The 11,830-nt window shown below is 47.8% G+C and overlaps 1 pseudogene; it reads right to left on the reverse strand.

Annotated features, from left to right (window-relative positions):
• Window positions 1-10,774: 10,774 nt before the first annotated feature.
• Window positions 10,775-11,292, reverse strand: LOC110122221 (large ribosomal subunit protein eL31-like; annotated as a pseudogene).
• Window positions 11,293-11,830: the final 538 nt, after the last annotated feature.

Here is an 11,830-nt window from a genome sequence, read left to right on the forward strand (position 1 = left end):
GAAAACCTTACATACCCTAAGTGTACGTGCTCAAACCCACCTCCCCAAATTCCCTGAAACTAGTCTGAACAAAGGAAAAGAAAGATACAAAGTTAACCCATGATTCATATGCCTTAAACCCATGATTCTATGCCTTAAGCCTAGGTAGTTGACAGTGGACAGTCATCAATAGGCCTGTGGTCATACCCCAATGAGCATAATAGAATTTATGATTCTATCTGGTTACACAGACAATTAGGGTATTCTTTTAGGCTACGGAGAGTCTAGGCACAAGCCCTGGGGCTCTTCCATCTGGGGGACCTGGTTTTCCAGTTGGTGTGTTGTTTCCATAGATACTGGGCTTAGATCTCCCAGTCCACAGTCTGGCCCAGGATGGAGTCCTGCTTTCAAGAGGGAGCCTGTTCCTTCTGCTTCCTCCTTCATTAGGACTGGAGGGTGGGGGACTGGTGCCACGTGTGACCAAGAGCAGCTTGGCTTTGGGTTCTGGAGGCAGGTGTGTGGAGAACTCTGTATTGGAAGAGCTGAGTCCTTTCCAAAATCGCTAAGCGGCATTCAGAGATATTACGGTTGGGAATTCCCTGGGGGTCCCGTCGTCAGGATCAGTGCTTTCACTGCCAGGGACCCAGCTTCAATCCCGGGTCAGGAAACTAAGATCTCACAAGCTGCGAGTCTCGGCCAAAGAGAAAGAAATTATGGCTTACTGTAAAGTACACATTTCACAAAGAAGATTTGGGATGTAATCGCTCTTCTTTCACCAACCAGCTAGGACTTCAGACAAGTAAAGTAACTTCTCTGAGTCTTAGTTTCCTTATCTGTTAAAAAGGGGTTCTCTAAGCTCCCTCCCAATAATGTAAATCTTGTGTCTCTGGTCCTACTAGGAAAAAAGTCACTGTCACCGCCCTCAGAGACAATACAGAGTTAACTGAGCAAGAAGAGAAAAATTGAAAATACGGTTTTGTGTGTTTGCTTGTGTGGTGTGATAAAGACTATACCTGGTTCTTATCCTCAGTTTCTGGCAGGACTTCAAAAACCCTTGGAATTTCCTGAGACAGGAGTGTTTTGTCATGCTGATGAAGTGACTCTGGGTGGGCCCCCAGAAATCTTCCAAAGCGGGGCTGGTCACCAGAAAGCCCACACAGTTAGTATCGGAACTTTGCAAGTTTAAGGTGTGCAGTGTGTTGATTTGATACATTTATAGATTGCATTTATATGATTACCGCCAGGGTGTTAGCTGACATCTGTATCCCCTTATGTAGTTACCACTGCGTTTCTGTGCTGAGAGCTTTTAAGGCCCATCCACCTCAAGGAAGATACAGCACCGCCAAAAAATGTAAAAACTCTTCTCTCAGCAGCTTTCAAGTGAATTTCAGTATTGTTAGCTATAATCATCCATGCTGCACAGAAGATGGACAGAAGTTAATCTTAACTAGAAACGTGTACCCTTTGACCCATAAAATCTCACCATTTCCCCCAGTTCCCAGCCCTTGGCAACTATCACTGTACACTCTGTTTCTCTTCCTAAAGCTTAACTGTTTTTCTGTTAATTATATGTTCCCGTTCGTTTGACCCGATTTTCTATTACTATTTGCTGACTTAAAAAAATGTGCAATGTGAGAGTTACAAGCTAAGTTGCATTTGGGGCAAGATGAGGACTGCAGCTCAGGAGACAGGACCTCAGATAGCTCTGAGAGATGGTTCTGGAGAGGCAGTGGGAAGGTCAGTGTATATGTGTGATTTTGGTGAAGGGGGAATACATGCAATTAAGCATGTATTTGTCCAGAAGGTTTCTGCTGGTCTCTGAAACTTTGCTAGTCACGAGGAACAGTCGTCATGATGAAGGATTTTAGTGCTTTTCTAGATATGAGGAGATACAAGAACTGGGCTCATAAAAGCAGCTGCTGAAAATACCTATCTCAAGACCTGTCCTGTCAGTCGCCCCGCGGCTCCCACCCCCGCCACCCCAGCACAGAGTGTCTCGTTTCTGATCTCCACCCTGAGCGTCCTCCGGGGGGTGGTGCAGGTCAGCAGCTGTGGCAGCACATGATTGAAGCCTTGTCGAGGTAGATGGCAAGTGCCAGGTTGGAGTTGACAGCTCTTTTGAAAACGTCTTACCGGCTTGTCTGAGCCTTGCTAAGAATAAGCAAGGATCTCGCTGGTCTAGACCCGGGCGGCAGGGGCCGGTGATGGAGGCGCTTGCACCTGAAGAACACATCTTCGAGGAGCAGGTGTACTTTCTCCGTCACCTGACCTGTTCAGAAGCATCTGGGTCATTGGAACAGCAGAACTCCCACATGCACAGAAGCATCTGGGTCATTGGAACAGCAGAATTCCCACATGTTAAAAAAAAAATGGGCTTTGGACAAATTGATGTACACTCGTTTCTTCCAATCCACAGACATCCTCCCAGGCGAAGACCACAGTCTTGGGGAGCTCAGGGTGTGGGAACTTCCGGGGTACCCAGTGACTGTGGTACTTCTATTCCTCCTCCACTGACCCAGCATCACATGAAGCAAGGATCACCCGTTTTAAAAGCATTTTCAATCAATCATGGTGGGCTGCTCTCCCACTTAGAGCTTTGTACTATGTTTGGCCAAGGACATAGCCATTAACCATGGGCAGTGATGGTTGGCTATTTGGGGCAATATGAAGATTAATTTGTGGGAAGAGTCATCATGCTCCTAAGTGTTTGAAAGCAGGCAAATCACCAGCAGAGTCTTAGGAGGCAAACGGCAAAGGAAAGGCAGCTGTGTCTACCTGCAGGGGGACAAACCTTCCAACTTTTTCCATCTGATAAAAGATGTGTAACTGAATCACTGTGCTGTAAAGTGGAAATCAACACAACATTGTGAATCTGCTATAGATCAATAAAATACATCTTTAAAATTATTTCAAAATTATTACTTACTTTTGGCCGCTCTGGGTCTTCGCTGCTGCACACAGGCTTTCTCTGGTTGCAGAGAATGGGGGCTTCTCTTGCGGTGGCATGTGCTTGAGATCTCAAGGGCCCAGAAGTTGTGGTGCACGGAGGGAGGCCTTGGTTGCTCCAAGGCCTATGGGATCTTCCCGGAGCAGGGATTGAACCCATGCCCCTTCACTGGTAGGCAGATTCTTAACCACTAGACCACTAGGGAAGTCTGGTAAAATAAATTCTTTTAAGAAAAGCTTTTCCCATGTAAAAGTGAAGCATTGCGTAAGACGCAAGACCAGCTTAAACTGGCTCTGCCTCCCTCCGTAGGTCTGTTAATCAAACCTTGAGTTATTGTACGGAGACAGCCCTGCAAGGCGAGAACTCAGACACCGAGAAGCTTCAGCCCGTGAAACTGGAAGGAAAGAAACGCAAAGTGGGGCCGTTTGCAAAGTGAGAGTTCTCTCAACAAGAAGAACCTGGCTTCCAGCAGCAGGAGTACCTCGTATGGGAAACCTGACCAATCAGCGTCCAAGTTTGAAATGCCACTGTCTCCTTAGATTTCACCACGAGCCCTGGACCCTGGATCTCGGAGACAGATTTGAGAGCCTTGTGGGTCAAGCTTCTGAAAAGGCTCTTTTCTCAAGAGTTGGTGCCATAGAGTTGGCTTTTATGCATGTTGGGCACGGGGCCTTTGCTTCATCCGTTCCAAAATGTGGTAAGTGCTCAGGTTTTATCCTAGATGTCTTAAAACCCAAGAAAAAGAGAGTTCCAGTTCAGTAAAGATGATAACTTTGATTGTATGTGTAAAGAAACGGAATGATCAGGTTGTAAATCTGTGGTTTCTCTAGTGCTTCCCCAAAGGACTGAGTGCCTTAGAAGGAAATTTCTATTGTAGTTTTTGGGCGTTGAATGCTAAAAGGAGCTAAAGTGGAACCCCATCGCTGGAGTGCTACAGAATTGGATGGAAGCGCCAGCGGCTTTCGGCTCTCTTGCTGTGAGACCCTCTCCGCATGGCCTATAGCAGTGCTGGCGGTCCACACGGGCGGGGAAGCCCCTCTATCGAGGCCACGCTGACTCCTGTGGCTACGGAAACTCAGGGCCATCCAGCACCTCTGCCGGATGGAAGAGAAAGAAGAGGCTGAAAAGAGACGACATGTAAGAGCAGCATTTATCAGTCTCTGAAAAGCTCCCCACCATGGCCTGGCCCTTGTGAAGGGACCAGCGGGCCTCCACCCCGCCCTGTGAACATCGCTCCCTTGGCATTTTCCATCTGCCTCAGAGCCACATCTGAACCTGCAGGCTGAATGGTTCTGTCCCCGTGCAACAGGGGATACTGAGGTCATTGTGTGGCTAAGTGCTGATTGGGGTTGGAAGGGATATGCAGTTTGCTTTAAAAAAACAAAAAGAACAAAACAAAAAAAACATGATTTGGAAGCAGCTAATGTAATTGATGGAGAAGGAAATAGCAACCCACTCCAGTACTCTTGCCTGGAAAATCCCATGGATGGAGAAGCCTGGTAGGCTACAGTCCATGGGGTCACAAAGAGTCGGAAACGACTGAACGACTTCACTAATGTAATTGAGCAGCTCTGTTCTGCCTGGTGAGTCTTGTGACAAATAAGGAGTCCTGGGAGCACTGAAGAATTGATGCTTTTGAACTGTGGTGTTGGAGAAGACTCTCAAGAGTCCCTTGACTGCAAGGAGATCCAACCAGTCCATCCTAAAGGAAATCAGTCCTGGGTGTTCATTGGAAGGACTGATGTTAAAGCTGAGACTCCAATACTTTGGCCACCTGATGCGAAGAACTGACTCATTTGAAAAGACCCTGATGCTGGGAAAGATTGAAGGCAGAAGGAGAAGGGGAAAACAGAGGATGAGATGGTTGGGTGGCATCACTGACTCGATGCACATGAGTTTGAGTAAACTCCGGGAGTTGGTGATGGACAGGGAGGCCTGGTGTGCTGCAGTCCATGGGGTCACAAAGAGTTGTACACGACTGAGGGACTGAACTGAACTGGGATCCATGCTGAAATGGGAGAGGTGGTCCAGACACGAGCAGATCTAAGATACTGTTCAGACCCCATGCCCCCAGCATGCTCAGGAAGAGATTCCAAACACCTTTCACACGAAAAACACTTGAAGATCCACATCTTCCTTCTCTCATTTCACATCATCTTTCATTAAACTCAGGACACTCCTGCCTCCTGTGGTCTCATTTAATTGTCTACTAGCTTTAGCACCGGCATCAGTAGCCTCCTGGAAGGGGTCTTCCCCGGTGATCCAGTGGCTGAGACTCCTGCTCCATAGTGCAGAGGGCCCAGGTTCCTTTCCTGGTCCGGGAACTGGATCCCACATGCCGCAACTAAGAGTTTGCATGCCGTAACCAGGATCTCCCACAGCCAAATAACATTAAAAAAAAAAAGCAAAAAACAAAAAGAACCTTCTTGGGAGGCACAGAGTTCCCACAGCATTTGGGCTATCCTTCTAAAAGCTTTTTTTACATTGTGGTGAAATATGAATTTACTGTTTTAACCAGTTTGAAGTGCACGGTGCAATGGCAGAAGTGTAGTCACATTTCTGGGTAACCATCACCATCAACCATGTCCAGAGCTTTTTTCATCTTGCAAGATTGAAACTCTATATCTATTAAAAATAATTCTCCATTCCGTCCTCCCCTCAGCCCCTGACAACCACCATTATGCTCTGTTCCTGTGAATTTGCTCTGCTTCCCTAACTTAAGTGGAATCAACAGTATTTATCCCTTGGGCGTGTGTGTGTGTGCGCGTGCCCGTGCGCACACATTGTTCAGTGGTGCCTGACTCTTGCGACCCCATAGACTGTAGCCTGCCAGGCTCCTCTGTCCATGGGATTCTCCAGGCAAGGATATTGGAGTGGGTTGCCATTTCCTGCTCCAGGGGATCTTCGCAACTCAGGAAACGAACCTGGGTCTCCTGTATTGCAGGCAGGCTCTTTACCGACTGAGCTTCGAGGGAAGCTGGTGGGTTTATCCCTTAGGTGGAGCTCATTTAGCATAATGGCCTCCAGGTGCGTCTATGTGGTGGCCTGGGTTGGAATATCTTTTCTTTCCGAGGTCAGATCATACCCCATATGTATGTACCACATTCTGGGCGATACTTTTTATCTGGCATTTGAGATCTGCTGTTGCTTAGCTTGTAAGCTGCATGGGGATAAAAAGACACGAAGGATTCATATTTTAAATCTTCTCTGGGGATCCAGTGTATCATTAAGTACATGCTATTTTAACAGGCCTGTCAGTGCTCATATACACACACCCCTCAAAGTACATGTCCTGGTGCGGAGCGGGGCAGGACGGACTTGCTGTGAATAAGAGGATAATTTGGTTCTGTCATACACTGATTGCTTGTCTGATGTGTTAATTAAATAATTCATTCACCCAACATGCTTTGTGTTCTCCTATCATATGTCAGGCAGTTTGGTAATGACTGAGGCCACAAGGCAAATCCAGCACTTGCCCCTCATGGAGTTTTCTTCCTTAATTAAAGTATAGTTGATTTACAATATGCTGATTTCAGGTACACAACGCAGTGATTCCTTTATACATAAGTATATTCAGATTATTTTCCCTTACTCAGGGAAAAGTCGCTTAGTCGTGTCTAACTCTTTGCGACCCCATGGACTGTAGCCTGCCAGGCTCCTCCATCCATGGGATTTTCCAGGGAAGAGTACTGGAGTGGGTTGCCATTTCCTTCTCCAGGGGAATCTTCCTGACCCAGGGATCAAACCCGGGTCTCTTGTATTGCAGGCGGACTCTCTACCATCTGAGCCAGAGCCAGGACTTTTCCCTTACAGGCTGTTACAAAGTTCTCAGTACAGTTCCCTGTGCTATACAGTAGGTCCTTGATGGAGTCTCTAATGGAGGACAAATTAAAACATAAGTTCCCAAATATATGCAATAAATATAAACTGTGGTAAGGCCTGGGAAGGAAAATTACAGATAGGGAAATTATGTTTCTGTTGTATTTTGTTGTATCATTATCTGTAATGAGCTTTTCAAGTAAAAAATTAAAGTTCACTGACTTTCTGACCGCTGAACTTCCCTCTGTCAATTTCAACCTCAAAACCCTCCTTCCTCCAAAACCTAGTCGTGTGACCCAAACAACGGATAATGAGTCAGCAAAAATTGCCAGCTACAGTCAACAAAGGGAAGAGCTGATGGTTAGTTAATAGAGGTAAGGAAAGAGTAGCCAAATAACAGTTGAGCCACTCCTGTCCTGTTGCCCAGCAGCGCCTGACTCCACCCTCCCAGAAAAGGGTCTGGGAGGGATGAGTTCGTGAAATCTCCGCAGATGAGAGCGGTGGTCTCCAAACTGGAGGGCGGCGGAAGAGAGGGTGCTCAGGACGGAGCCGGAGCTCCAGCAGGTGACCTAAGAGCCGGTCCGCAGGACACGGAGGGGGAGGGCTGAGCTGACCGATGCCGCCCCTGAGAGGCCTGGTGGGGGCTAGCAGCCAGCAGGGAGAGAGTGGCCAGAGGCAAAGACAGAAAAACCAGGTGCTGTCAGGAAGCCGGGAGAAGAGGGTGAGCTAGTGTTGTAGCCACGCGTTCCGGGAAACCAACTCACTCAGAAGGACAATGCAGATGGTGGAGTGCAGTTTATTACAGCGGCGGGCCCAAGGCAGTCTCCTCTTAGCCAAGGACCCCGATGAATTTATGTGAAAACCTTATATACCCTAAGTGTATGTGCCCAAACCCACCTCCCCAGATTCCCCGAAACTAGTCTGGACAAAGGAAAAGAAAGATACAATCAAAGTTAACCCGTGATTCGTATGCCTTAAGCCTAGGTAGTTAATAGTGGACACTTATCAATAGATCTGTGGTCATACCCCAATAAGCATAATAGAATGTATGACTCTATTCTGCTACACAGATAATTAGGGTATCATTTTAGGTGACGGACAGTCTAGGCACGAGCCCGGGGCTCTTCCTTCCAGGGACCTGGTCTTCCAGTTGGTGTGTCGTTTCCATGGATACTGGGCATAGAGCTCAGAGTCCACAGTCCAGCCCAAGACGGAGTCCTGCTTTCAAGAGGGAGCCTGTTCTGTCTGCTTCCTCCTTCACTGTGAGGAAGGCTCATCTACAGGATGAGCTCGGGAATCACGGGGTGGGGGGGTTCTGGGGGTGAGCCCTGGACCCTGTCATTAGATCTGGCAAAATAGAAGTGATGGTTGCCTTGACACCAGCAGCTGGAGTGGAGTCAGATGCTCCAGCTAATGACACCCAGGCCCCCTTGAAAATCACTTTGACCAGGGGGCGGGCAGGGGCTGTCCCACTGCCAGCGATCCGCGGTGGCTGGCAGAGCACCTAGTGTGTGTCTGTGGAGACGGCCTCACTGGCGGGACTCCCAGTCGCCGAGAGCTTGGATTTGGGTTAGCCTCCGGGGACGCACAGTGCAGGCTCGCCATGCGGGCGCCTGTGGTTTCCTCACCCTCTCCACCTGAGTCTGGCTTTTCCTTTCTGTGGCAAGAAAAAACTTGAGCATCTGAGATTAAAAGGACACATCCAGGGGACGTCCCTGGTGGTCCAGTGGTTAAGACTTCGCCTTCCAAGGCAGGCGGTGTAGGTTTTATCTCTGGTCGGGAAGCTAAGATTCCACATGCCTGGAAGCCAAAAACCCAAAGCATAAAACAGAAACAATACTGTAACAAAATCAATAAAGTCTTTAAAAAATGGTCCACATCAAAAAAGAAAAATTTGAAAAAGGATACATCTCCTGGGGAGAGAAGCCCCGTAGTCCAGCTCTGGTGAGAACAGGACCCCCACCTGCTCCCAGGAGCGGGTACCCATCTTCACCTCCCCCCTCAGCTTCCCCCAGGGAAGCAGCTAATTGATTCTGGGGAGCAAACTGAAAGTCTCCCAGGGGGTTGGGGGGGGTCTCCTAGGACATGTCTTCATCTCAAAGGCAGAATGTGAAAAAAGGTTCATTAATCCTTTTTCATTTGGTATCAATATGTCTAGTAGTTTTGTGTGTTCATTTTGTCATCTTTGAAAACATGAGTTACTATTCATCACGTTAACAAACATGACTCTCTTTGCAGAATGTTTTAAAGTATTTTTTTCCCCTTCTTTGTGGCTTTCTTTCTCTTCTTCAAGGAGCTACAGGTAACTTGGGTGGAAAAGTGAAAGCGAAACTGTTAGTCGCTCAGTCGTGTCTGACTCTCTGCCACCTCATGGACTGTAACCAGTCCGGCTCCTCTGTCCTTGGGGTTCTCCATGCAAGAATACTGCAGTGGGTTGCCATGCCCTTCTCCAGGGACTTGGGTGGAAAGGAGACGTGACCTCCAAGGCTTGTTCTTTGGGATGTCCTGCCTTAGGGGAGTTGATGTCTCAGAGGAGCAGGGCACAGGATCCCTGGCCTGGTCAAACATCCCTGTGCCCCAAGAATTTCATAGGAGTATCAAGGCACTCGACACTTGGAAACTACTCAGACCAACAAGGGCTTCCTCTCGTCAGTCCTCTAAGACTGGCAAAAAATATCCTCATGACTCACCAGTGCAGGCAAGTGACCTGGGGACTGGTCACTTGCTGTCCCAGGAGTGCTGGTGACCCAGCCCTTTGCCTTGGTCCAGGGAAGACTTTGCCACCTTTTCCCCTGAAGATGGAAAGAGCACCTTCTGAAGGACAGAGGTCAAGATCTCCTCCAACCCAGGGATTGTGGCCACCAAGTTGAAATTTATTTGATCTAAAAAAATTTTTTTAAATCCGTTTTACCTAGTGTACTTGATGGCTTCCCAGGTGGCACAGTGGTAAAGAATCTGCCTGCCAATCCAGGAGACCCAAGAGACGTGGATTTGAGCCCTGGGTCGGGAAGATCCCCTGGAGGAGGAAATGGCAGCCCACTGCAGTCTTCTTGCCTGGAGAATTCCATGGACAGAGGAGCCTGGTGGGCTACAGTCCATGGGGTTGCAAAGAGTCAGGCACGACTGAGTGCACACACACTAGTGTGCTTGATTTTGAGGTCTGAAAATAGTCATGACCATCTCATATTATGTTAATGTGCAGAAGTCAGGATACCGGCCGCTCTTGATTTTGTGGTCCCTGGAAAGGAATAGCACGCAGACATGCAACCCACTGTTAATTCCAAACTGCTTTTCCCCCTTGTAAGCCTTTTTGGGGGGGTTGATTTTTTTTTTGGCTAAACAGCAAGGTATATATCTTCTCCTTTCTCCCCTTATTGTAAGCTAAAATCATATACAGCCACTCTAGTAACACAGTTTGGCAGTTTTTGGTTTTTTTTTTTTTTACAAAGTAAAGTGTATGCTTACCATACAATCCAGCAATCCCACTGCTAGGGTATTTACCCAAAGAAGTGAAAACACATGTCCACACAAAGGCCTGTACTTGACTGCTCACAGCAACTTTACTCATAATAGACAAGAACTGGAAACAATTCAAATGTGCCACTGGTCAAAGGCGCACAGTCCATCCGTACAGTAATGGATATTCATCATCTGGATATTCATTCAGCAAGCTGAATGAATTACTGATGCAAGTCACCACGAGGATGAAGCTCAAATGCTTAATGCAAAGTGAAAGCAGCTTCAATGCAAGAGTACATACTGGACGATTCCAGTATTTGAAATTCTCTACAAAGCGAAACCACAGTGGCAGAAACCAGAGTCTAGCCAGGGGTCAGGGAAGGCCGGGACCGACAGCAGGGGACCCGAGGGAGCTTTCGGGAGAGCTGGAAACGTGCTGCGTCGTGGCTGTGGCGATGGCAACCACGTGTCACAGCTCATCACACTTTATACGTAAAACTGGGGGATTTTATTGTTTAGAGAGCATGTCTCAAAAAAGCTGACAAAAATCATGTGGGAGAAAGAAAGAAAGATGAAAGTAATGAAGGTATTGAAAGACTGGTTCCCAAGCCCCAGGAGGACTTCCCGGGTTGCTGAGGTCAGGTTTTTTTTTTTTTTTTTTTGGCAGTTCAATAACTTTATTGGACCATCAGCAATTAGTTCTCGTCCGCAATGACTGTAGATTTTTGAAGGTGGTGACAGGCACGTAGGTAACCGAAGTGTAGAGCTTGTTTGGAGAGTCTTCGTCTTCATTACATTTTCTGGACAACTACACACGGATCCGCTATGGGACATTCCTGATTCCTTTGGCCCAGACGGCTTTGTTGAGCCTGGTGTCGATGCGCAAGTCCAGAGTTCCCATCTCCTTCATGGCAAACTTCTGGATTTCTTTGAGTGCCCTAGGGGCATGCTTCTTGAAACCCACTCCTTGGAAGCGCTTGTAAACGTTGATGGTATATTCTCTGTCACCACCTCGTTGATGGCGAACCGGCCCTTCTTCTTCTTGCCGCCCTTCTTTGCGGGAGCCATCCTGCAGGGCCGTGGTTGGAAAGGAGGTTTTCTTTACTGCCCTTGAACTGCACGCATTTCCCTCCCCGAACCACCAGTGCTCCAGGCAGAGCTGCCCTCCCATCCTCCCCAACACCTTTTCTTCCGCTGGGCAGGAGCCAGGCTGTCTGGGTCCAAGGGAGCCAAGGGGAGCCCTTCCCCACGGAGTCCTTCCCTAACTCCCCCTGTCAAGCTGTTCCTTTGAGCTGGCCCTTCCTCCCATGGCCATATTGCAGACCCTGGGTAAGATTTATCACATGTGTTTGCGTGAAGGTGCTCAGGCTAGAGAACAGAGAAACAGACCACTAGGAAAGATACAGAATGAGAGAGAAAGGCACTTATTTTAAGGAATTGACTCCCACAGGGTTTTGGAACTGGCAGATCTGAAAATCGCGGGGCAGGCTGGGAATGCAGCAGTCTTGAGTCCGCAGGCTGGAAACGCAGGTGGAATTTGTCTGCTGCCTGCTTTATTCAAAATTTACTGATTTAAATGTAAATCGCATCTTTAAAAGAAAACCTTTTTACACAACACCTCAACTG

Source organism: Odocoileus virginianus, chromosome 27 (assembly GCF_023699985.2).
Source record: "Odocoileus virginianus isolate 20LAN1187 ecotype Illinois chromosome 27, Ovbor_1.2, whole genome shotgun sequence".
NCBI lineage: Eukaryota > Metazoa > Chordata > Mammalia > Artiodactyla > Cervidae > Odocoileus > Odocoileus virginianus.